At 29.8% G+C, this 5,372-nt stretch overlaps 1 long non-coding RNA gene across 1 annotated transcript; it reads right to left on the bottom strand.

Moving 5' to 3' along the window:
* Positions 1 to 492: 492 nt before the first annotated feature.
* On the bottom strand, positions 493 to 1,173 carry LOC143190118 (uncharacterized). Its single transcript, XR_013004166.1, has 3 exons — positions 1,013 to 1,173; positions 833 to 947; positions 493 to 773 (listed from the first exon to the last, which is right to left on the bottom strand). It is a non-coding gene; the product is annotated as an uncharacterized LOC143190118 (long non-coding RNA).
* Positions 1,174 to 5,372: the final 4,199 nt, after the last annotated feature.

The raw sequence follows: 5,372 nt of genomic DNA, 5'->3' as shown, positions 1-5,372 counted from the left end.
GGTTTTAATTAAGATAAAACAAACAAATTAGCAAAAGTTTAAGGGCAACTTTGAGCCCGGATAATATTTATTTTGGAATATTTATTAGAGCGGTTTAACTATGGCTGCTCTCCTAACGGTTTCGTCACTCCTTAATTACGAATTGCCAACGAGGAAACACCCAATATCTGGATTTAACTGAGACCCGTTCCAACGCCATTGATATTTCGGATATTATCGGTTTTATAATCTATCGTTCGAGGATTACGCCGCCAGTTTATTTGTTTTAAAAGTTCATTTGGTTTAACCCCACGTCCTTGACATAATACGATAGATATATTAATTTGTCACTCCCCCATATCTGAATACAATAAAAACCGGAATATAGAAAAAAAATTCGTTCAGAAAAAAAAACTGACATAAGAAAGTTAATACTAATAATATAATTTTGATTTTGAATTATAAAATTTCAAGATTTTGATGTTAGTTAATGTTTTACTTTAAATTATTTAGCATATTTCAAGAGTATATGAAAAAGATGTGCAGAATATCTAAATAAACTATTGAAACAAAAATGTTATCAAATATAATTTATTTTAACATTATAGTGCATGTAATGTATATATTATCAAATCATTTAAACTACAATTCATTATAGAGCCACAATAGTTTATAGGTTAGAGTTGTTTTATTATTATTTATTTATATTATTTACGTTTAACTCTTTTCTACACCACCCATGAGTTCTAGGTGCGCTTTTTATTGCATTGGTATCCCCTGGAGTCCTAATCCACCTAATTAACAATTTTATATCGAAATAATATATTTTATTTTCATTAGAGAACATATTTACCTTTCTAAGTTTAGTTCTTGTTTCCTACGATCGTGTACTTCTTTGTCAAGTCTTTTTCATATCATTGTATTTTTTGTTTCTTCTGTTAGAAAAGTGTTATTAACTATTCCTGTTCCTAATATAAAGAACAATATATGTTAAGACTAATAAAACCAAATTAATTGTTATTCCAACGTTTACCTTTTCTCTTCAACTCTTGTTGTCTTAACTCTATTTTTGTTATCATCTTGCCATGAGTGACCCAATGTTCCATTCTAAAATATCCATGTATCATCTAAATACACAAATTGAAATAATAAGTCGTCTTTAATTTTATTATATTCATTTAAAAATTGTATTATTTTGAAAGCAAATTTCCATTAGACCTCTTCGTGGGTTCTCTCTACACTATTTCAATCCTATATTACCTAATAGTGTACGATCGGATGTTCTATATGCCTCAAAGACCATATCTCATAGCTCTAACCTGTCTATGGATACTTTCCGCACAGTTTCCTCTGAAATAAATATATTAAATTATGCTAATATTGAATAAACTACCAACCGCTACTGATATATTTCAAATATTTGATCTCTGATAGAGCTAACAACAAGCTGATCTTGATTTGTTACCCGCTTTGTATGAGGACCGTTTACTAGTAATCAGAGTAGCTGCAACACGTTAAAATATTTTGAATAAAAACGGCAGCAACTTAATATTTAACAAAAAAAATACTTATCTTTAAATGAATTTTGTGGCAAGAGGGAGTCTTCATTATCTCGTTCCAGTTCGAAGTATTATACTGATTAGAGATACAAACGGTTCTGTCTGGCATCTGCATTTTTAATCAGACTAATAATACGCAGCGATTTGAAATGTATCAAAACGAGCAAAGCGTTAAGACAACGTTTGTCGGTTATAACCTCTTAACACTATTCTTTTCAATAATTTTGCATAGCTTTGACTACCGGACGATTTTGACAAGCTGGTTCGGTTACATTTTCGAACTTATCAGGTAGTACTGTATCTCTTTTTAATTAGAATAAAATGAGAAGGAACATATTGTCTCATTCTAAAACGAATTTACAAATTGCATTAATATATTAAACACATTGATGACGCAGAGTCACAGCAACTTTGGATAGACTATATACTACATTTATAAATAATACATAAAATTAAATAAAATAAAATGCATACATAGAGAGGCCTGTATCTATCCCCATCTGACCCATATCTGTCAATATGACGCCAGGTCCACGGCAATTTTAGTGGTTCATTCGTACAGCCTAATGATGTACGAATGAATATTTATTGTTTCATCTAGTGTTGATTATTTAAGTTTTGATTATTCTAGTATTGTTGATAATATTGAACAACAAATGCAAGTTCAGATAAAAACTATTATAAACAATATAAGACCATAAGAAGCTAAAACTAAAATATTTACATTCGTTGTAATGATACCATCTTACTGTACTCGCTTTGTCGAAAGATATATTCTGCGCCAATACAGAAAAAAAATTACATATGCTAAAATTTATTCTTGAATAGATTAACAAAACTTTAAAATATTAGGAATCAAATGAGCGTAAAAACTATCATTGTAAAAAACTGTTAAACAGCCTAATCTAACTGTTAACTGTATTGCTGTAAAAAGATGTTCCCTTTTATGACAACACTCGACAGCATATTGCAAGAATTGCAAGGATGTATTGCATTGATTCTGCACCACCAAGTGTAAAGCGTGACTCAAAGCGTGATTTAAATAATTCTAGAGGCACAATTGTATCATTCAATTATATGTAATATATATATATATATATATATATATATATATATATATATATATATATATATATATATATACATATATATATATATATATATACATATATATATATATATATATATATATATATATATATATATATATATATATATATATATATATATATATATATATAAAACTAAACTAAAGTTAAAAACATTTCAAAAGTTATTAAATTGTTCGTTCTCCTTTTTCTCCAATATTTTATAACAGTAAAACTTTGATATAGAACAATCCCTTTATCACATTAATAGATTTAATTTTAACTAAATAATATTCTGAAATATATTTCTATAAAGTAATAATATCAATTTATGAAATATTTTTATTGTTGTTTAAACAATTTTCTTCAAATTTTTCTGACCTATTAAGATACAGCCATCGAAGCATATTTCTTAATATTATTCCTTCATTTTATATATTGGTATATTAACACATACCGAAAAATTGTCGTAAATAAAGACCACAAATTATATCACCTAAAAATTGCCATTGACTGCTTAGGTTAGAATTATTAATACCGAAGCCGAACGAGAGAGAAACACACATATAGCTGTTGCATTTTTCATTTAAATTTGGCCGCGTAACGGGGATTCCGAAAAGCTTAAACGTGGGACCCGATTTTTCCATATAACTTTCACTTCTAAATTTCTTTATTCTATGGTTATATTGTGTGTAAGCAACACCATCACAGATTTATACCCATTTGAAAATATCAAGTTTCGTGCCTGAAAAAGAGCATTTGCGGCACGCATTACTTATCTTATTTAATCAAAAGACAAAGTCGCTGCAATTCATCGTTTTATAGTATGAGTGTACAGTCTGCATGCTGTAACCTTAAAACACGTGAGGCGTGGTTTCGTGTGCAAGACAAACAATATTCTGGCAGATTGAAGTCTGAAGATACGAAAATGCAAAAGTTATTGGATGAAATCCCAACTCAAACTCAAAAAAAATTGACAGAGTTGGTGAGTGTGACCCAAGGAATACTTAGCGACCAATTACGAGCAATAGAGAAATCCTAAAAATGGGAAGATGGGTACCACATCAGTTGAATGACACGCAAATGAAAAATCTAAAAATCGTCTATAAAATGTTGCTTCAATGGAAGTACATCATTTTTGAATAGAATAGTGATGGATGATGAAAAGTGGATTTATTTTGAAAACCCTAAGTTCAAGAAAGTATGGTTATCACAGCGAAACCGGCCGATCGACTTCAAGGCCAAAATGTTTTGGTTGCAAGACAGTGCTTTATGTTTGGCGGGACCAGAGTGGTATAGTGTATTACGAACTGTTGAAACATGGTGAAATAGTAAATAGTAATCGCCACCGACAACAAATATGATCAATTTAAACCAAGCATAGATCGAAAAACGTCTGGAATTGACTCGAAGACACGGTCAAGTGATCTTACGGCACGTTAATGAGCCGCCTCATAAAGTAAAACCGGTCAAGGAAGCATTGGAAGCACTTGGATGGGACATATTATCGTACCCGCCATACTCTCCAGACCTTGCCCCGCCGTTTTGCTCACTGGCCAAACAGTTTTTTTGGCATGGTATCCATAAATTGCCTGAAAGATTAAGATATGTATAAAATCAAATGGCCAATTTAAAGTTTTTCGATAAATAGATGTTTCCATTTTCTGGAAATTGTATAGTTTTTTGAAAAAAACGGTAATGACATTGCGCCACACCTGGTGTAGTGTCTTTTTGACAGCGCTTTAGTTGTACATAAAAAAAATGGTACATACAGAAGGTCAAAATGAAGCTTAGTCGCGTCTTGTAGTAATAATTGAAATAAATGATAATCGTCCAATTTTAATCAGTTTTGAATTTTTCTATTTCAATATTTCTAATGCATTAATGGTATCAAATAGTATTAAATGATTTCCCCACCAAATAAAATGGGTTTCAAAACATTAATGTTATACTTTGAAGTAGATAATCAAAAAATGTCAATTAAAGAAGATGTATTAAAGAACATAAAAAATGCTTAATGCTATATATTAAATGGCCTTCCTATTTGATTATTAAGCTTAAATTAATGATCAAAACATCAAAAACTTGCAATGCATGAAGCAATGTGTCATAATAATAGAATACAAATATGTATTAGCAAGATCAAGTTTAATTTACAGTAAAGTAATTGAATAGCCTATTAAGACTATTCATATCACCACATAATATCCTGGTTATTAAATTCTTCTATATAACGTGCTTTTATATCATAGTCTATAAAAATTAAAAATTAGTTAACTAATAATATCGATGATACTGAAATAGACCATGGTATATTGGGAGCATTAGCTAATATCACGTATGCATAGTAAAGTCATATTATTTTCCATGTTTATTACGAGAATAAAACACGTTTACACAAAAATCATAAAATGTGTATCATACGCAGCAAAATTATTTTTATAATAGTAATATTCCCGGTTTAACATATCTGCGCCTGTCACAGAAAATCGATTTTCCCATTGAGTTCGAAGGTATTGAGACACCAATTTTGTATATTACACGTAAGAAAATAAAATTAATTCTAAAACTACTCCCTCAAAATATTTAAAAATATAATATAAGATAAAACATATTAACGAACGATATTGCACATTGGAGCAAAAATAAATGTCGGCCATCCAAATTTGACTAATATATTTCGTTTATTCCATAAATTTAAACTCGTTGGCTTCGTGGGCGTTTGGTCCAGAACAACAGCCTCCTG

Source organism: Rhynchophorus ferrugineus, unplaced genomic scaffold (assembly GCF_030347505.1).
Source record: "Rhynchophorus ferrugineus isolate W39M unplaced genomic scaffold, kcgeb_rfMv2 rfM2, whole genome shotgun sequence".
In the NCBI taxonomy this organism is placed as follows: domain Eukaryota; kingdom Metazoa; phylum Arthropoda; class Insecta; order Coleoptera; family Curculionidae; genus Rhynchophorus; species Rhynchophorus ferrugineus.
Note: the sequence above shows the minus strand (reverse complement) of the source record. Positions and strands in the feature narration are given on the sequence as shown.